Below are 22,647 nucleotides of genomic sequence, written 5' to 3'. Positions count from 1 at the left end.
GATTTAAGGGATGATAACCCATAATATCCATGTCACACTTACCTGTGTCACTGGATAGATGAATCTTGCTCTTTCACTTTTTAAAACTAATTCTTTATTGTACCAGAATGCATTTTTCATCAGAAGTTTCTTTTTCTAATATATTTTGTGGGGGGAAAAAAACCAAGAACAGATATTTCTCTCAGGAAGCGACCGTATGACAGAATTATAAACAACCAAATGCATCCAGATTAATATAAATGTCCTAGACATGATGCTGTGCCCCCGCCAGAAGTGATTCTTTAATAAGATTGAGCAATTTACCTGGGAAAAGCATTTGACAGAGACAGAAACTCTGTCACTTGTCCAAAGGGAGGACACAGATAAATATTTTCATCTGGCTTTTTTGCTCAATGCCTGACTCCAAGCTACACATCATTCACGCTTTTATCCATCACACTTTATGCATTGCTGTTGCCAACCTGAGCAAACTGCAAGGCTCAAGAATGTGTGTTCTATCTTACCTCATGGACAGTTGATTACATGGACTTCAAGGGCCTCAACAAATGGATTCATTCAATTGTGGGATGGAAAGGGAGCCAGAAAGAAAGCAATGGTATTGACCACCAGGCAAGCCTAGGAGGAGGCAGCTCTTTCTATTTCAAAATCTTAGAATCAGGCTAGGGTCAGTGATTTTAATTAGCAACAGACCAGCTCCTTATTCCACACTGGTCCTGTGGAGCTGGAGAAAATGAACCTGGTTTGCCAAGTCAGAGCTTGCATTTAATTTGGGGAGGGAAATGGGGAGAATATTCTTGGCCAAATCCTCTTGCTGTGTTCCCTCTTGGGCACCAAGCAACCAGAGGAGGGGAAGGATGGGTGGGAAATTGAACACAATGATGGCGGCTTATAATGAGCATAAATTAGGAAGACAGGCAAAGCTTCAGAAGCAGATGGCCAAAACAAGGAGAAAGAGGTAGGAGTGTACCAGAAATCCCAAGGTGATCATTTCAACATCTATTTGTTCAAACTGGTATTCCTGGACTTGCTAAATTCAAAGTCATCTGCAAGTCATATAATCACTAAAGATTTTACCAATCACCCACCCTGGGCCAAAGAGTTTACTGATACAATTTTGCTTAATCCTCAGAGCAATTCTGAGTGATCTGCTACTTTGTATCTAAGGAATTTAAATTTTACAACAAATTAAATGGTGCCACCACTGACAAAGTGATAATTTAGTTCTAGGTTTGTTTCACCCTAAAGATCACATACTTCCTATGATGCCATAGAGCAAAAATAGTAAGCATGTGGTTTATTAGCTCCTGTAAGCAAGGGATTGTTAAAATAAATACTTTAATAGAAAGACTAGTACTAGAACCATGTATTATTGTTTTAGAGAACATTTTTCTGAGATGTAAGTTCTCGAAAATGTGGAGTTGGAAGTAGGAAGCCTGGGGTCTCAGCAGAACAAAGCCCAGCCTAGTGGAAGGCTAGCTCAAGATCTTGTGTGAAAAACAAAGTAAAAGCTTAATAACTAGAGATGTGGCTTAACTAGTAAAGCCTTTGCCTAGCAAACATGGGGCTCTGAGCTTAATTCTCAATATGAAGGGGAGAAAGATCCTCCAAAATGTAAGATACAAAATGTATCTTGAGCTGTTCCACCATAAAAGTCAGGTTTCATGTAGAATTTAGAAACCACATTTTAGGGAAGGTTTATTCCCTCAATAGACCTGAAGTTCTGAAATACAGATGGAAGTTATTAAAGTCTGCACCTTTTAAAAGTATCAAGGTATATGAGGTTCTAATAAGAACAGCTCAGATTCTCACTTGACTGGACACTGAAATCCGAACTTACCCAATAAGTTTATAGATAATTAGCCACAAGTACAGAATTTACAGAGCATGGAAAGAATGTAGTGCTGACACGAGGAAAACTTTTTTAAAATCATGTTGTAAGTTCCATACTAACCTGGAGTTTTTAATATTTCTCAATGACTACCAATTTTTTCAACCTTATAAAACATATATCTTTAAAAAAATTTGTTAACATTGATTTTTACATCATATTTCAAATGATGTGTTTAACAAGCAAGTATTCAAGAAGGGAATCTCGATATATAATCACTGGCATTTAGTTTTTAGAACATAATCAAAATTAGGCTAAGAATTTGTATATCATAGATACATATTAACCTATGTAATAAAACATTATGTCTATAGAGTCATAAGTTTTTATGTCTATGTAGTTTTGTTTATATTTCCAGTACCATGTCAATATCATTGGGTATACAAATATTGAGTCCTTGCTTTTATATTGTTTGGATCTAATAGCTACATATTAAGGATACCATGCACCTTTTGTTCCTTGACTGTCTCATCATGATTTGCTCTAGATTCATCCACTTCCGTGCAAATGCCATTATTTTATCTTGTCTGTTGGCTATATAGAATGACTATATATATATATATATCACATTTTTTGTATCTATTCATCTGCAGTAGGGCATCTGGATTGTTTCCATTGCCTGGCTATTGTGAATAGTGCAGAGATAAACATAGCTAAGCAGGTGTCCTTATCATATCTTGGGTTATGATGTTCAGGATAGATGCCCAGAAGTGGTATGGTGGGATCATAGGGAAGGTCAATTTTCAGTTCTTTAAGAAATCTCCACACTGCTTTCCAGAGTGGCCAAACTAGCTTACAAGCCCACCAGCAGTGCAGTAGGGCTCCTTTTTCTCCACAACCCCACCAGCATCTGTCATTGTCTGAGTTCAAAATCTTGGCCATTCTTCTTGTGGTAAGGTGCTATCTTAGGGTTGTTTTTATTTGCATTATCTTTATGATAATGGATGATGAACATTTTCTCATATGCTTTTCTGCTATTTTAATCTCTTCTTTTGGTAAGTCTCTCTTATGTTCTCTTGCCCAGTTAGTGAATGGTTTATTGGGTTTGGGAAGGGATTAGTTTCTTGAGTTCCCTGTAGATACTGGATATTAAGCATTTGTCTGATGTATTATTGGTAAATATCTTTTCCCAGTTGGTTGGCTGTTCTCTACTTTAGTGGCTATGCTTTTATCTGTGCAGAAACTTTTTATTTTTAGGTAGTCACATTTTTCAAGTCCCTCTCCAATCTGTTGTGACCCTCAGACTCTGTTCAGGAATCTTTTGCCTGTGCCTATGAGTTCCAGTGTCTCTCCTACTCTATCATATAGCCGCTTCATGGTTTCCGGTCTGACATTGAGGTCTTTGATCCACTTTGAGTTAATGCTTGTGCATGGTGAAAGGCTAGGGTCAATTTTGAGCTTTCTGCATGTGGCTGCCCAGTTTTGCCAGCACCGATAATTGAATAGAGTATGTTTGTTCCATTGTATATCTTTGGCTCCTTTGTCAAATACAGGTTGACTATAGGTATGTGGTTCTATTTCTGAATCTTCTATTCTGTTCCATTGATCTTCCTGTCCATTTTTGTGCCAATACTATGCTGTTTTTGTTATTATGGCTCTATAGTAGAGTTTGAAGTCTGGTACCATAATACCTCCTGAATTGCTCTTTTTGCCTAGAATTCTTTTGGCTATTCTAGGTCTTTTCTTTTTCCATGTGAACCTTTGGATTGTATCTTCTATTTCAGTAAAGAATGTATTTGGGATTTTGATGGGCATTGCATTGAATTTGTATATCAATTTTGGCAGTATAGCCATTTTCACTATGTTGGTTCTCTCTATCCATGAGCATGGGATGTCTTTCCAGTTCCTGGTGTCCTCTTTAATTTCTTTTGTTAGGCTTTTATAGTTTTCATAAAATAATTCCTTTAAATCTTTGGTTAAGTTAATTCCTAAGTATTTTATTCTTTTTGGCTATTGTGAATGGAATCATTTTCTTGATTTGGCCTTCTGTTTGTGTATTGTTGGTGTACAAGAAGGCTACTGCCTTTTGAAGGTTAATTTTGTAACCTGCCACTTTGCTAAAGTGGTTTATTAATTCTAGGAGTTTGGGAGTGGAGCTTATTGGGTCAGTCAAGTAGAGGATCATGTCATCTGTGAATAGGGATAGTTTAATTTCCTCTTTCCCTATGTGGATTCCTTTGATGTCTTTCTCTTGCTCATTGCTCTGGTTAAGGGTTCCAGCACTATATTGAAGAGAAGTGGAGAGAGTGGGCATACCTGTCTGGTTCCTGATTTTAAGGTAAATGTTTCCTTCTTTCACCATTTAGTATAATGCTGGCTGTAGGTTTGTCTTATATGGCTTTAATTATTTTAAGGAATGTACTTCTTATTCCTATTTTTTCTAGTGCTTTCAACATGAATGGATGTTGTATTTTGTCAAATGCCTTCTCCACATCCAGAGAAATTATCATATGATTCTTATCCTTAGCTCTATTGATATGATGTATTATATTGACTGATTTGCGAATGTTAAACCAGTCTTGCATCTGTGGGATGAAGCCTACTTGATCATAGTGTATAATTTTTAATTTGTTTCTGGTTTCTGTTGGCTAGAATTTTATTGAGGAGTTTTGCATCTGTGTTCATTAGAAAGGTAGGTCTGTAGTTTTCTTTTTTTGTTGGATCTTTTCCGTTTTGAAGATGAGGGTAATATTAGCATTATAAAATGAGTTTGGTATTGCTCCTTCTGATTCTATTTCTCTGGAGAGTTTCAAGAGTATAGGTGTTACTTCATCTTTAAACTTCTTGTTGAATTCCACAGTGAAACCATCTGGACTTGGTTGGCATTTCTCTGATTGCTTCCGCAATTTCATTGTATGAAATTGGTTTGTTCAATTTGTCTTCCTCGTCATTTCTCAATGCAGGTAGCCTAAATTTATTTAAGAAGTCATCCATTTCTGCTATATTTTCTTGTTCCTTTGAATAAAGGCCCTGGTAGTACTTATTCATAATGGACCGAATTTCTTGGATTGGTTGTGATTGTTCCCATGGGGACTCTAATCTTGATTATTTGAGTCTCCCCTCTCCTTTTTTTGATTAATCTTGACAGGGGTCTGTCAATTTTGTTGACTCTTTCAAAGAAGCAACTTTTTGATTGATTAATTTTGTATATAGTGAATCTTATTTCAATCTCTGATATTTCTGATTTTGTTTTTGTTATTTCTGTCTTTTTATTTGTTTTAGAGTTAAATTTTTCTTGCTCCTTTAGGTGCTTCAATTTCTTTTTTAGGTTATTTACATGCTCTTCTTCTGTCTTTTTAATATGTGCTCCTAGTGTGATAAATTTGCCCCTTAGAACTGCCTTTGCTGTGTCCCATATGTTCCTTTGTGATGTCTCTTGATTTTCATTACATTCAAGAAAGTTTTAAAATTCTTCTTTGCTCCGATCTGTAACCCAGGAGTTATTCAGAAGTGTGTTGTCCAAGTTTTTGAATGTTTTTTGAGTTTTACTGCATTGTTCAGAACTAGTCTGACTCCACTGTGATCAGATAGAATGCGTGGGATTATATCAGTCCTCTTCTATCTGCCTAAGTTTTCTGTATGAACTCTTATATGATCTATTTTGGAATGTGTTCCATGTGCTGCTGAGAAAAATGTATAAAGTTTCGCCATTGGATGGAAGACTCTGTGTATATCTGTTAAGCCCGGCTGGGCTATGGTGTTGTTTAAGTCGATGGTGCCTTCAGTTAACTTTTGTTGAGTTGACCTGTCATTTGGTGAGAGTGGCATATTGAAGTCTCCCACTATGATTGTGTTTGAGTCTATCTTGTTCTGTAACACTAAGAGAGTTTGCTTGATGAATTTGTGTGCTCCCGTGTTGGGGGAGTAAATGTTTATAACTGTAGTATTGTGGATAGGATTGTACCCTTTACTAATATGTAGTGGCCATCTTTATCTTCATGTACTGATTTTACTGAGAAGTTAATTTTTTCAGGGATTAAGATCGCAACTCCTGCTTTTTTTCCTGGTGTGTTGGAGTAGAAAATTCTTTTCCATCCTCTCATTTGGAATTTATTTCTGTCTTTGGCTGTGAGGTGGGTCTCTTGGAGGCAACATATGGATGGGTCTTGTTTCTTAATCTAGTCTGCTGCTCTGTATCTTTTGATTGAATTGTTCAGCCCATTCACATTTAGGGAAATTATGGAAAAGTGGTCAGTGTCCTTTGTCATTATTTAATTTTACTTCTGAGTTTCTTTCTCTCTCTTTTTTCCCCTTTTGTGTTTACTGATTTATACATAATTGCTTCTTGATGGGGGTTCTTGCTGTTCTGCAATTTGTTCTTGATAATTTCATATTTTTTGTAATGCTGATTTAGTGTGCATGTATTTGTATAGCTTCTCTTTGGAATGAAATATTCTTGTTTCATCCTCAAATGTAAAGGCTAATTTTGCTGGATATATCAGTCTGGGTTGGCAGTTGTTGGTCTTCAGGGTATGAATGATGTTTTTTCAATCTTTTCTTGTATTTAGAGGTTTGCTGTTATTCTATTTTTTTCCCCTGTTGTAGTATTGCTCTTTCTTTGTTTTTGCAGCATTTAAGATCAGCCCCTTGGTATTCGGATCTAGTGTTTTTACAATGATGTGTCTAGACAAGTTCCTTCTAGGATCTTGCCTGTTTGGAGTTCTGATACTTTCAATAATGTGAAAATTTTCCCTTTTAAGGTTGGGGAAGTTCTTGGCTATGATTTTGGTGAATAAGGGTTGCATTTCTTTATCAAGGTACTTTGCCCCTTCTCAATCCCTATTATATGAATATTAGATTTCTTGGCTGCATCTGCCAGTCCTGGAATTCACTTTGGTGAATTCTGACTGATTTCTCCAGACTGAAGATTCTCTGTTCCTGCTCTTGTGTTTTATCTTTGGTTCTTGATGTCCTATTCTCCATCTCAGTCAATCTGTTGTTTAATGTATCCATTTTTGCTTGAATTGTGGACACTGAGCTGATCATGTCTGCTGAGAGGGTATTAATCTTTTCTTCCACTTCTCTTTTGAATTATAGTAGCTCCTTGGTAATTTCCTGCTTTTGTTTTTGGAATTCTCCTTTAATCTCTTTAGTCATGTCCACAATCATCTCCTTGAATAGAGTCATGTTTCGTGTCTCTTCAGGTTCTCTTGTGGTTCTCAGCCAAATTAGTTCCACTGCTGACTAGGTCAGAGTTTGCAGCTTTTACAGGTGTTCAGCCTGTTCCCAGAGGCTTTGTGCCACTGCATGGCTAGCTCTCAGCCCAACCAGTGGCCCCACAGTGGGCCATAGGTTGGAGTTGTGCACTTCGGACTCAGCTAGTCTGGTGGATGGCTAGTTTTCCTGCCCTGTTCCCAGGGGCAGGGCCTGGGGTTTGGGAGTTTCTGGGAGCTCTCAGCTAAACCAGCCCAACTTGACTCTGCCCTGTTCCCAGGGGCAGGGCCCAGCCAAGGACATGGGCTCTGAGGATGGAACCTCACTTTTCTGGCTCTCAGAGGGGGAGCGCTACCCCTGCTGATCTGCCCTTCAATTCCCTACTGTGTTTCAGCTGCTTTGTCTGAGAGTCTTTCTGTGACTCCGTGGGGGACCTCTTGGTGCTATCTTGCTGGAGGCTTCCAGCAAGAGGGCACCCCACTCAGGGCTCAGGTGCTGGCTCCCAGACTCTTGCACACCCCCACCCGCTGTTGGAAGGCAGGGTCTCAGTGCTCCTCAGTCTCCAGTTTCAGTGGCCTGGGAGAGGAGGCTGTTGGACAGGTGGGAGCAGGGTCACCTCTGCCCCCTTTGGTGTGGTGCTGGGTCTTAGCACCCGCCCACCTGTCAGTCTCCAGTCAATGGCCTGGGGGAGGGGGCTGTAGGGGAAAGGGACAGGATGCTGAATCCTTGCACCCCTGTATTGCCAGTCTTTCTTGGGCGGGGTGGGTTCCTGTGTCTGGATTCCGCAGCTTGCTGGCATAGCTGGAGTTCGGGGCTTCCCAGCCCGCCCGCGCCTTCCACCTTGGCTTTCGCAGCTTGGAGCCAGCAGGGAGGGGTTGGGGAAGGATCCTTGCCTTTTGGATTCTTTGAGAATGTTGGCTATAAGCTTCAGTTGGATATCTTTTCTGGTTTGAGTTTTTCTCCATTGCTCTTGAATTTGTAGTTGTGGGTTTTATAAGACAGTTGGCTCGTTAGATTCCCTGATTCTCTATTTTTGGGGGAGAGAGCTAGGCTGGGTCCCTGTTGTCTCGGCGCCATCTTCTGACCCACCTAAAACATACACCTTTTGATGAGCTTAGATGAACTTTAAGCACACCCTCAGCATTCATGTCTCTCATTTCTTCCTTTTGGGGAAGCTTGAGTTTGGACTCTGTTTAACAATAATAGCATATATTATACAATTTTAACATTGGAAATAAAGGTATAAAGAGTATATATTTGTGGTGCTCAACACTCTATTTCCCATACAAGTTCATTTCTTCTCTGTTTCATATTCCATTCCTAAGCATTCTCAAAGCACACACTTGAGGTGCTCTTGCACTTATAGTTTTAATACGTTTTTCTTTATTGACACATAATAGTGTTGTATAAGTTCATGGACTACAATAGGATGTTTCTTATGTTTGGCCAATTAGAGAAACAGTAAAAATCAGAGTGGGAGAAGGGAGAGGCTCCAAATTTTGTAACTTTTGCTTCCTCCAGTCAAAGGTGATGTTGACATGTGTTCCTATTTGATCGTCTCATTTGACCATATTATTTGGCCATAGTAGTTTCCTGAAGCCACTATAATAAGTTGCCACAAGCAAGAGGCTTACAAGAAAAAAAATATAGTCTCTCTCAGGTCTGAAAAATCTGCTTTCTCTCCTAGTACTGAAATATGAAATCAACTTACTGGCTAATCTGTGCTCCTTTTAAAGTCTCTACTGGAGCATTATTTAATTTTTTAACTTCTAGTGGCACCAGACTTGACTTAGCCTGTATTACAACCCACATTTCTGTATCTGTATCTGTTTTTATGTTTTTTCTCACCTTCTCAGACTACTTACTGGGAGATTTAGGGCCAACATGGATAAACCATGATAATCTCATCTTTGGATCCTTAACATACATTTTCAATCTTCAAATACTTTTTCCAAATGAAGTCATAATCACAGGTGCGGCATAGATATCACTTTTAAGAGTACTGCCATTTTAACTTACTACAAATGGTTATAATTCTGATAAATCCTGGTTTTTGTTTATACCTTTTCTATGTCTTGTATACTTCAAGTGTCCCTTGTTAATATATAATCCCAATCCTAACCTTTCTTTTATTCCATTATATTTACCCCAGTAAGAGTTCATGGATACTAACAGTAAAGAAACAAACACAATTGAGCATGATCTTACTATGATTTTTACATTAATTCTCACTATCAAAAATCATCACTCCATTATATATATATATATTCATCTAACAGTATTCATCATTTAAAATTTGAGAAACAGGTTTGATGTGAAATTGAGTAAAAGAGTGTATACTTAGCATTCATGAGGTTTCATGTTTAATTTCCAGAAAGTAAGTAAGTAAATAAATTATTAAAAATAAATGTGGACTTTACTTACAAAAAAGACAGAGGGGCAGAACATCTAATCCCCTACGTTTGTGCTGTTACAGCATTGTGTTTTCTATTTTGTGGCACTTTAGAGAAAAAGGATAACGTTAACTTCCTCGCCTTAAACACACACACACACACACACACACACACACACACACACACACACTTCTAAGATCATTTTTAGATATATTTAAAATTTTCTCTAAACAACAAAAAATATTCAGCCAACCAAATCATAGTAAAATTGATTGTAAACTTGGAGATCAACCAACCACCTAATCTACTGGTCGTTATTTTAAATGTGTTGTTGTTTTAGGTTTGTTTTTTTTTAAATACTACAGAAACATCAGCCTACAATCATTTGGCATTCATTTCTTTCTAGTGTTCAAATTTCAGCTATGTCATTGGTGGTACAGCTATCTATGAATGTATTCAACATGCAACTTCCTTTACTAAATTAAAAAGAATTCTGGCCAATTATTTAATTTAGTTGATTTGTTTTTAGAGGGAAAAAAGGCCTATTTTCTCATTTGTGGAGTTAGATCTGATCTGATGGTTATGGTTAAATTCTAAAAAGTCCTGGAATTTACATAAGTTGGCCCATGGAACTAAGTCATTCTGTCATGTCATCACCCTGATGTCATAAGGAATCCCAAAGCTCTTGAGGGCTCTTGCTGCAAAAAGCCAAGTTGTTTAACGTTCCAACTAAATTTGGAAAGTGTTATATGTGTCTGGATTAGATTCTCTTCTTGGAATCTGCCTCCTGCTGATAAAGGCCAAAGCTAGTCTAAAACTCCCTGCAGCCGCTGCTTCAACAAGTTCAAATCAAACATCCGACCACACCAGTACAAAAAAAAAAAGCCTGAGCAAATAGGCCTTACTGTTACCGATGGATTTTTCTGGCTTTATGGAGTTTATTCCTAGCAGATTTTATTCATTTCACAGGACAGGCCAAGCTTGTTCCTACCAGGTGTGTGCACTTAGGAAAGTGTTTGCAAAATAACATATTTGAGCCATGCTTTTAACTGTAACCCCTCTACACATTATCTTTACAATAAAATAAAATAAATAAATACAAGACATGTACTCATCAGAAAGACCATGTCACCATTGATTCACCATTGATTCATTCATTTAATCATTCATCCTATTCATTCATTCATCCATCCATTCATTCATGCTATATTTACAAGTGGGTCATTTATACCTTCAAAAATAATGCTTACTCTTTCATAGACTAATTTCAAATATGGGATCATCTCTCAAAAATATCTAAATTGATTCTTCCCTCTATAGTATGTTCACATAACAATTTAAAGGAAGTAGTAAAAGAAAATGATATTTAGCAAATGAGGAAATGAACATATAAATGTGCATAACCATGCATATACATATGCATATGTGAAATATGTGTGTGTGTATTTAAAATTATGGTTGGGAGAGTGTTTGCCAAAACTCAGGGCTTTGGTATAAAAATAGCTTTATGTCCGCATCAGTTAGTTTCTCTTGGAAACTTAAAAAAGAATATAATATTTTTGATGGCTTTACCCTGTACTGCCCAACTACATTAAGATAACAGTAAACTACATTCTTAGGGCTGTCATAACATTTAGCTTGGTGCTGCGTGCAATGTGAGTAATCTATTAAGATATATAAGGTGCTAAATACTGCCTTTGTATCTTGGAGTTCTAGCTATCAGCTGTAACAACCAAGTGCAATTACTGCCAGTGAGGGGCCTATGCTGCCTCCCACTGCAGCCCTCATTGGACAAAGGGTTTGTAGCAGTGACCCCTGACAGCCTTGGTCACCACCATGGGGGCTTCCCAGTGTTCCTTCTTTCTGGCTCTGTTCATCTACCCCCACCTCTCTCTTCTTTCTTGCCTGCCATCAATCTTACTAAAATGACAGCAGACAGATGTTAGCCTTTGCAAAGATCAAATGAAATCTATGGCTCTGGGGCTGTTCACCAAGTAGCAGACAGATCTATACCTTACACAGACACAGACACACAAAGACACACACACACACACACACACACACACACACACTCACACCAACACACCTAAGATCAATTTGTTCCGTGTTGCAAGTGCCTTTTGGTAAATATTGGCTACATAGAAACAGACTTAGAAATTTTAGAACTTCAGACGCTTAGCAATAGATTGTTAGGAATTTCTTGCAAAAAAATGTGTGTATGAATACATTTGAAAACAATTACTAATGCACAACTTAGAGAATATAATAGTTATATTGATCACAGACTCTGTTTTTAACCCTTTCTTCCCAAAGTTGGACTGTACCATGGCCCCTCCTTGAGCCTGCCCTTGAGACTTTAGATTTGTCTTTACTGAGCAAACATTCCTCCACAGCATAACTTTGTTGAGTATGCCCTTGTCTCAGGCAATTTCTTTACATCAGTGTACACGACTATTTTATCCCCAATAGAAATGTTTACCTAATCTGGAAAATGTCAAGCCATATGGTGTACATTGTAGGAATTTTATCCATCCTTTTTAACTCTTTCTGAAAGTCTTTTTATCCTACTGTTGTCCCTTTGTTGTGGACAAGGCAGAAATGATTAAAGGGGCATGGAAATGAGAGACGAGGGACAGGGTGGAAGGAAGTCAGAGGAGGCGCAGATGGGAATGTGTGGGGGGTGGGGTTCTTTCTTTGCTGAATATGACATCTTGTAAAGGCTGAAGAAGTTTCAAGATCAAGGCATCCTTTGTACAAAATCAGAGCAAATGCAGAATGAAAAAAGAAACCGCATCAACACTGACCAAGAGATGAATACAATGCATTATTAATAATAATAACAAACCCACAGGCTACCTGAAATGTAGAAAGACCAAATCACCTTCAGGCTCTTATTTTGTTCATCACTCCCTAGAAATAATGAAGTCTGAACTACAAGAAGAAAAGAGCAACCCTCCGGTACTTCTTTAATGTATCTTCCTACAGAATCCTGGTAAAAGATAGATAGCTATTTAAAATAAGCAATATCAAGGAAGAATAAACTATTATGTTTGTGCCAATGCTTATTCATGGTTTCATAACAAGACATATCTGTTTTCTTCATATAAATCTTGACTCTATATTTAGAGTTTGCAAACAATGATTCTAGTTTTTGGCTGCCTGCCATTTCTGATAGAAAGCTGGGGTAGCTGTACTACATTACTATAACATTATGAAAATTCCAAAAATTCCATGTGTAGAAGTTCCTAACAGGAAAGAGGAAAATATGAAGTGTTCCTATGCATACAGAGAAGAAAGGGGGGGCAGAGTTATAAATTAGAAGAGTCCAGAAGAGACAGGAGATTTTTTGTCAATGTTCTTCAATAAAGGCATCTAGTCATGTTGTTTATAGCGGGTAGGAGTTATCATTTCAGGCCTCTTTTGGCCTTCACATACTCTTACTCTGAAGACTCCTGGTTTGCCTCTGTCAGGCAAATTCTTAAAGAGTGGTTGAAGATCCATCAAATATTTGGCCAGCAGTCACTGATAGAGCATCAACTATTCTAATTAGTTCTAGAAATCCATGCTCTGTAAAGAAAAATAACACAAGAACTCTTCCTTCAATTTTTTTTAACATTCAATAGTATTCAAAATTCTTAGTAGGTTCTAGAATGTTGTCATTAGCTTAATACCTCCCTGCCAATTCTGAGCAAAGGAACAAAAAGCAAACGTCTAAAGGACAGGGAATTTCATGGATTTGTTTATCTAGTAGTGTACTGGAGGTATGAAAACAGCTAGAATCCACTCGTTCAATAATAGCTTACTCATTCATAAATTCACTCAACAAAAAAAATCAATATAGTCTACTACTTCCAAGCACTCTGAGTACAAAGGATTCCCCCAAACTCAGATATAATTTCTCCAAAAGTTGGCAGAAAGTACATCAAGCAAACAGACCATCCCAGCATAGCACAATAGCCAGCAGAAGAGATGGATTCAGGGCTCCCTGATCCCAGAGAATAAAGAAACTGCACTCTGGCCTGGGCTTTTGTGGAAGGAAACTGGGAGATAATATATCCCAAGCAACACTGAAGAAAGAAAAGGACCATTCTGGTAATCTAAAACTAAGACAGACAGAGTGGGTGGATATGGTCATAAGATGTCAAAGACAGTAGGAAGTATAGAGGAGAGGATTCAGTGGCAGAAGATGAGGGCAGAGAATTAGATAGTGAAATCATGAAGAGACCAAGGCATCTATGTAGAACATTATGGCCTACACAGCAAGGTTTTAGTAGCTATCAGAGAGACATTAAAAGTCCAAGCAGAAAAATTTTGATAGATATAATAGGGCCAACAACAGAAGATCTTCATTAACCTGAAAAGACTTACTGAAATAAATGCAATATCCAAATCATTGCATAATTCTACCTCTTAACATTTTTGATATCACATGAAAATGAAAGATACTTAAGCATCCTCAGTATTGACATCAAGACAGAGAACTACACTGAACACAGGAAAATGAGAAAAGAGATTTAAATTTAGGAAGTACAAAGGGGGTAAGAAGTCATGATGAGCCGGATTTTAGGGAAAACATTTCTATTACTCTGAGTGAACTTCAGTCTCTATGTTAAGTATGTTAGTAGCAAATTGTTTCCCAGTGCAAGAGAGAATAAGCAAGGGTAATTGATATAGAAACAGACATTCTAACAAGAGTGAATAACAATCCTAGGTTACTTCAGATACCACAATTTTTAAATCACACCTAGAAGAGAAAAAAAATCAAATGCATTAGTCCCACGTGTAACCAATATTGTTCAGCATATCAATTAAAAGCACAAAGTGCTTTCTCCACATTCCTTTCCACCCAATTTTCAAATATTTATTGGTGCATTATACTGAACATTTCATCACAATTAGTGTGGCAGTGACACAGGCCCATAGAACATTCTGTGCTTTTCATTATGAGGGTGGATTGAGTAGGGCAAAGACTAAGTTGTTAATATCTTAAAAACAAGAACATTAATTATTAAAAAGAGTAGTAATATATGGAGTTATCGGTATGAGAAACAGAATGTGCCATTTAGACAATGTTTAATCCTCCATTAGTATATTTCTAATAAGATTCTGAATAAGTTATATTGATGGTTGAGAAACATATCTCTAACTCAGATGTTATAAATAAGGTATTGACAATGGGCTCACTACAGTTAGAATTAGAATCTAAGCTGAGTCTTCTTAATATTTGCTTTGAATGAATCAGGATGAGTAAAACTGAAAATAAAAGCTAATGGACAATGTATTTTGGAATGCAGATCCATCTTCAGCTAGGTAATGAAGAAACACAGAATATAAAGTAAAGGAGAATGAAAAGGGGGGAGGAAAGATAGAGGAAGAAGATTTAATTGAATTAAGGAAGAAAAGAAAGAAAACACCCTGGTCCATGGATAGTTTAGGCGGACTTACCTACTCACTATGAAAACATTTGTTGATGGAATCATCAAAATATACAATGAAGAGTTATAGTTTTTGTTCACAAAACTCCATTAGGTTCATCCTTGCATGTTTTAAAGGCCAACCATTCGTGTGAACGATGATAAAACGTATAGTTTTAAAGCCCTTCTTGCTTACTCAGTAAGTCTGTAGGCAGAAGTTTCTCAGGAAAATTTATCCCTCTATGACTGCTATTTTTTATCTCTTATACAGCATGGAACTAGAAAAGAAGAGGCCACTGGTGAAGAAATGCCAAAGAGGAACTGCTAGAAAGTACCCTCTTCTTATGACTTTGATTGTTCAGTCATTTTCTTGAGGGAAGAGAACACATGTTGAGATTTTCATCCTGAATATAATCATTCATTATGGGAGGCAGGTTCCAGACCCTTGACAGTTTTCAAACTCTATGGATGTCCATGTCCTTTATGGCATAATATTTTCATACAAACTATGTGCCTTCTCCTATGTAATTTAAGTCATCTCTATTTTACTTAAATAAATGATATAATGCCCTTACTCTGTTCGTAGATCAGTAAGTTCTACCTTCACAAGTTAATGACAATACCAAAGAGCTCTATAGTCAATCTGTGACACAATGTGTTTTCTAAGTACATTTTGTGTCTGTAGTTAAATTCACATCTGCCAAACTCATAGGCTATGGAGAGCCAGCGGTGTATTAAATGACCTTAGATACTATATCTTTCTAAGTTGCACTAAGTTCTAGCCTCATTTTTCTAATATATTTCATATCAGTAATTGCCAAGGATTTCAGTTAGCCTCCATATTGCTTTCTAAATTTTACTCTCTTGAGGTGTTTTGAAAAGACTATCTATTCCTACCTAACTCTAAGATATGAAAAGAAACCTCCCAAAATGGCAACTCTAATAATAGATTAAACATTGCCACCTATAGCTGAGATTAGGTTCTCTACAAATGTAAAAAAAATGCTCATGTATCCCGGAAAAAAACCAAAAAGTTCTCTTTTAGCCTCTTAGCCATGTGCAACAGATAAAATAACAATAGCAATAGCACACAAAAGCAATGAAGCACAATTGACTTAGACACTTCAGATTCATTAGCTCATTTAATTCTTTGGTATGTAATCCATATGGGATAGTTTTACATAAAGAAGATATATACAGATGCATTAATAAAGTCTGCATATAACAGTAAGTGAGCTGCTATTCAGATCCAACTTTATTGGGAAGGAGAATTCATACTCTTAAATACACTATGCTCTGTCTCTCCAGACTAACTGGTCTTTCAGACCCTGAACAAATAATCAGCAAACACTTGATCTGCCTTTACTCTGAAGTCACATGGAAAGCTGACCAATTAATCTCACCTTCAGCTTTCTCAACCAAAGCCTTTAGGAAATAGAGTTGCTTTTAGCTAGCCTTCACTCCCAGGGCTCACAAAGACACAGTTTCCTGGCCAACCTGTGGATAACAGAGCTTCTTTACACTGTGTATCACTCCTGGTAGAAAGAACATGTGTACCTTCATAGGGCTCCTTATGCTTCACTGCAGTCCTGCAAGGGGTTAAGCCAGGCCATTCCCAAAGTTCAGGGAAGGGACAGGCAGAACTGAACAGTGGGATTTTAGAATGTTAATCGCTGGCTTTCCTCCGATTGGCTCAGAACAAATGCACAGTACAGTAAATTGTCCTTGTCAGCTCAGCTCACATGATGATATGCTTTATTTCTAGACATGCCTTGAATCTGTCCCCTGAATTTATGTTCAGAAAATAAACACTTCCAGACGGCAATAAAGCATTCGGTTGTGGCTGGCGATAGCCTCACACCAACCAGAGCTCTTTTCTTGTTAAGCTTCAAGGGTCTAGGCCATGTAGGATTCAAAAATCCTATCTCCTCCACTTACCCAACTGGAAAACAAGTATGCTGTAACAACCAGACCCTCAATTTTAGGACTTACCCTCCTGCTTTACTTTCTCATTACTACTCTTTTCCTCTGGCCTCTCTGTTAGCATGTTTTTGCTGTAAAGATTTAAGATTCTCATTTTGGTTTCCATTCAGGTAAAAAAAAAAAAATCTTTTTTTTGCCAAGTGACCAAATGTAGAAGAAAGGTACAATTTTATAAATCTAGTTGATCTCTATCATAAAGCAAGATAGATTACAGAACATTACAACCTTCCAAAGTTTAGCTAGTTTACTACATTTATGTGTCTGTCTTCAAGTATTTTTTGTCTTGTTATTCAATCTTTCATCAAAATTCTCTTTTCACATGCACCTATTATGCTTTCCACTCATCACAATTTTTAAATCAACTTCAATTTCATTGCTTAATCTTGTTCTAAAAGAGAAATTGGGGTTTTGAGGCCTGCACACAGGCTTCCTACTATTCCCCCAAATAAATACACTACCAATCCATTCAGTTCATCAAAGTTATCTTAAACTCATATATGTACCACATGTATGTCATACACTTGAAGAAACATGTTTCTAGAACTACACAAAGATGCCAAGGAAAAGCAAATATATGCGCTAGAAATGTATACATAAGAATAATAAAGACATCAAAGTTTCAACATAGGAGTTTCTTTAGTAGAAGCTAAATGGAACAGCTGTTTCATTTTCACCTGGGTGGCCAATGGGACAAGGTAGATGGCTTGCTGATTATACTGTGAATGGTGTCCCAAGGTGTTACTAATAAACATGCAGCCAGCCTGCAGTGGTTGTTCTCACATTGTACATTTTGCAATTTTGTACTATCTTGGTATACTTTAGATGACATCCCTATGGAGTGCTAGTTTGCTGAGACCTTTTCAAGAACCCATGGAAGAGGAATGCCAACAGAGAGAATGGGGATCTGTTGCAGATTCATGGTTTCAGGGTTGAGTGGGGATTTACATGACTCCTCAAAATTGTAAGAAGAAAATTCAGGAACATCTGTTTCTGTTTTGAGGTGGAACTCTATAGGTGATTATAACCGCCATGTTCAATTATTTTATTTTATTTTATTTTTGTGGGTTATGGGGCTTTAACTCGGCCTCGGAGCTGTACCTGAGCTCTTCAGCTCATGGCTACCACCCTACTCCTGGGCCTAGTTATTGTCCCTGAGCAATTCAACTCAAGGTTATCGCCCAACCCTTGAGCCTCAGCCCCACCTTCTGTTTTCCAGAGATTGATTGGAAATATGAGTCTCAGGTGCTTTTGGGTCCAGGCTGGCTTTGAACTTTGATCCTCAGATCTCAGCTTCCTGAGTAGCTAGGGTTACAGGCATGAGCCACCACACCCAGCATGTTCAGTAATTTTAATAGGGTGATTTGCTAGAAAATAAATGCCATTGGGTGGGCACAACTGAGCCCTTAATATGGGTTGCTATTAAACCATAAAGAACCATTTTCCCTTCAGCTTCTCTGATTGTAGCAATAACTACATATCCTCTCCCTTCCAGAAAAGTTCTATGGAAACCCATTGGACGGTGTTCTTACAGCCATCTCATATTTGGTTTTAGTAAATTGTGATATCATTCTAGCTCATACCATATAGACATAAAAAAAAAACTTTAGTTCAAGCGCTAAGATCTTGCATATCTCCATGAAATAGTTGAGAATCACCTTACAGTGCAATTGCAATTTTCTCTCTGACTTCAGCTTTTGAATATTTTTAATCCAATGCCACATTAAAGTTGACTTAAACGTCTTAGTCAAGAAACATAAAGAAGCTTTTTCTAGTTTAGGTCTGGCAGCCTTGAACATTGTCATTCTCATTGGGTTCTGAAAACAAAACTAGAGAAAGTGAACTTTAAGTTTTGAAGGGGGAAGAGGAATGTAAATTGTGCTCCAAATTGTGATAGCTATCTTTAACTAAATTAAGAGATAAAGAAGTTTATTTTTAATATTACTTATTCAATTTACTAAAATTAAATATCTATCTTGTATCAGATTCTGGGGCTGTACAGACACACAATAGATTATGTCTAAATGGATATGAAAGACAAAAGGATTGGAAAAATCATGAAAAAAATTGACATAAAGGAGGTGTAGGAAAGTAGCACTCTGTATCTGACCTTAGGCAAAATTATGACTACTCTAACTGAACATTAAGGCAAAATTATGACTACTCTAACTGAACATTAAGGTGACATAGCTACAAAAAGGACATATGTTTATTATTCGTAAATTTCAATCCTAATTCCTAATTTCTCTTTGTATATCCCAGTCATCCAATTTAAAATATGAGTAACAAATAGATTGAAAGAGAAGCTTAGTATTTAAAAGATCCTTGACAGTGCTGATCTAGAGCTCCTCACTGTTATCTATGTGTGCCTGAGATGATCTAATAAAGTGTGAAGAGGAAGTTGGCTATATTGCTCAGTTGTTGAGAAGTACTATGTCACCATAAAATCTCAGGAACATCTAAGAACAAGCATCATTTATCTAATGTATATGTAGTTTGGCTTGAAGTTGGTTGTATGAAGCTGAGCAACCTTGATAATGTTGCCTGAGTGCCCTTGAATATCTCTAGGGATCAATGATTTGTCTTGGTTCCATTGAGGAAACTTGGGTAGCATAACTTTGCTCTAGTTGCCTCTCTATTCTCAACTGTGAGAGATGCTCAAGAGACTAATTTGAACATAACTTTTCATCTTTTTGTGTGCCATGATTGCATTGACCGAATGTCACCAAACCAAACTCAAATGGGGATCAAGAAGAGAGCTTGGCTCAAGGGTAGGGTGGTAATCTTGAGCTGAAGAGCTCAGGCGAGTTTAAGTCCCATAACCCACAAAATATTAATTAATGGAAAAAAATAAACCCTGCAAATAGTACAACTAAAAACAAACAGATAGTTAAAGATAAATAATTACATTTGAACATGATTAAAAACAGAAGTCTAAACATTTACATAGTGAAAACAAAGAAGTATATACTTAGGAGAGGATCACAGGGGCTGAATAACTATGTGTATAGGATCATAAAAATGAGGCTTTCAAAATGAACTCCAAGAAATCAAAATTAAGTTTTATTTTCTAGATGAGGAAAACTGAGGTTCAAAAGTAGAGAACTTGAAAAGGTTGAAGATTTTATGTCAGAAAAATTCATTGAGAAATTGAAATGGCAATAAGAGACCTCCAATCCAAGAAAAGCTCAGGACCTGATGGATTCACAGCTGAATTCTATAAGGCCTTCAAATCAGAGCTCACACCAATACTCCTCAAGCTCTTTAATGAAATTGAAAGTGAAGGCTCTTTGCCAAACTCATTCTATGAATCCAGCATAACCCTCAACCCCAAACCAGACAGGGACTCATCAAAGAAAGAGAATTATAGACCCATTTCTTTGATGAATATTGATATAAAACTTCTCAACAAAATACTAGCCAACCATCTTCAGAAACTCATTCAAAAAATTAAACATTATGATCAAACAGGATTCATCACAGTGATGCACAGCTAGATTAATATATAAAAAGTCAATTAATATAATTCATCACATCACCAGGACCAAGGACAAGAAACACGTGATTATCTCAATAGATGTAGAACAGGCATTTGACAAGATCCAACACCCCTTTATGCTAAAAGCTCTGGAGAAACTAGGAATCCAAAGAACATTTCTCAGTATACCAAAGGCTGTGTATGATAAAACTACAGCTAGCATTATACTTAATGGCAAAAGCTATAGCCATTTCCTCTAAAATCAAGAATGAGACAAGGATGCCAACTCTCTTCTCTCCTCTTCAATATAGGGTTAGAATTCCTAGCCAGAGCAATAAAGCAAGACACTAGCATAAAGGGAATCCAAATAGGGAAAGAGGAAGTGAAACTCTCCCTCTTTGCAGATGACATGATTCTGTATTTAAAGAACCCTATAGATACCAGTTGCTTGAGCTGATTCAAAACTTTGGCAAGGTAACAGGGTATAAAATTAACCCTCAAAATCAACTGCTTTCCTGTCTTCCAACAATGAGAGGAGCAAGGCAGAAATCAAGAAAGCAACTCCTTTTGCAATAGCCTCAAAGAAAATAACATACTTAGGAATTAACTAAAAATGTACATTTCCTAATGTATGATGAAACCTTTAAAAACTTGAAAAAGGAAATTAAAGCAGAACTGCAGAAGTTGAAAAACCACCCATGCTCCTGGATTTGAAGAATTAACATCATGAAAATAGCAATCTTGCCAAGGGCTATCTACAAATTCTGTGGAATACCCATCAATATCCTAATGTCATTCTTGAAAGAAATAGAAGAGGAAAATTTCATACAGATTAATAAAAGACCCCATATAGCAAAAACAATTCTTAGCAGAAAGAACAGTGCAGGAGGAATTTCAATACCAAGCATTAGACTCTATTACAAAGCTATAGTGACCAAAACAGCTTGGCACTGGCACAAGAACAGGCCTTAAGACCAATAGAACAGAACTGAGGACCCAGATATTAACCCACAGACCTTTGGCCACCGAATCTTTGATAAGGCAGCCAAAAAAATAGAATGGAAGAAAGACAGCCTCTTCAACAAGTGATGCTGGCAGAACTGGTTAAGCACCTGTAGAAAACTAAAGTTGGATCCTTCTTTGTCACCCTGCACCAGGATTAACTCCAAATGGATCAAAGACCTTGAGGTAAAAGCAAGTACAGTGAAAACTACAAGAAGGAATAGGAGATACAGTAGGTCTCCTTGGCACAGGTTGAAACTTTCTAAATAAAGACACCAAAACACAACAAATTAAAGAAAGTTTAGATAAATGGGACTGCATTAAACTCCAAAGCTTCTATGTGGCAATGGACATAGGTAGCAAGTTAAATCAAAAGCCCACAGAGTGGGAGAAGATCTTCACTAGCCATACAAGAGACAAAGGCCTCATATCTAAAATATATCAACAGATAAAAAAAATTGAATCTCTACAAACAATTCTTCAAAGAAACAACCATCCAATTAAAAGATGAGCCAAAGATTTAAGAGAGACTTTTCCAAAGAGGAAATAAGAATGGCCTATAGACACATGAAGAAATGCTCTACATCTCTGGTCATAAAATGAATGAAAATCAAAACAACTCTGAGATTCCATCTTACTCCAGTTAGAATAGCCATGACCAGTGTAGTAGTGATCCCTCCTGGCCACATCCTCTCCAGCATCTGTTGCTATTAGTTTTCTTGATCCTGGCCATTCTAACTGGAGTGAGGTGAAATCTTAGAGTTGTTTTTATTTGCATTTCTTTTTTTTCTTTTTTTCATATATTTTTCATTGTAATTAATAGAAAGGTTACATGATATTTGCCAGATAGAAGGTGCATTAATTCACATACATTCATTCCCTTCCACTTGTCTTCGTCCCCATTTCCCTCCCTGCCACACTCACCCTTCATCTTGTTTCCCCCCCTTCCCTATGAAACTTCAAATAACCAAATACAAATATATCCTATATATCAGGTAACAAAGTGAGACACTGTAACAATATGAGAGAACCAAGGGACAACAAAAGAGATGAGAGATAACATAGTACCTTAAGGACAACAACCATTCATTATATGGCTTATGTTTCTATATCCTAGAGATCCTTTCATTTAGCGTCATACTATATGGCCTTTTGTATCAAGGTTTTGCTCTATTGCAAATCTCTGCTAGGAGAGCCCAAGGTTTCCACTGATTATGACAAATGAGGGAAACCATTGAGCCTAAGTTCCTTTCCACCTCACTCCAGTTAGAATGGCCAGGATCAAGAAAACTAATAACAACAGATTCTGGAGGGGATGTGGCCAGGAGGGATCACTAC

At 37.3% G+C, this 22,647-nt stretch overlaps 1 pseudogene; it reads left to right on the top strand.

Annotated features, from left to right (window-relative positions):
- Nucleotides 1–878: 878 nt before the first annotated feature.
- The window catches only part of LOC150060711 (ragulator complex protein LAMTOR5 pseudogene), a 29,726-nt pseudogene continuing 7,957 nt past the window's right edge, over nucleotides 879–22,647 (top strand).

The sequence above is a fragment of the Megascapheus bottae genome, chromosome 7, assembly GCF_031878675.1.
Source record: "Megascapheus bottae isolate mThoBot1 chromosome 7, mThoBot2.hap1, whole genome shotgun sequence".
Taxonomy (NCBI): Eukaryota; Metazoa; Chordata; class Mammalia; order Rodentia; family Geomyidae; genus Megascapheus; species Megascapheus bottae.
This window is presented reverse-complemented; position numbering and strand designations above follow the sequence as displayed.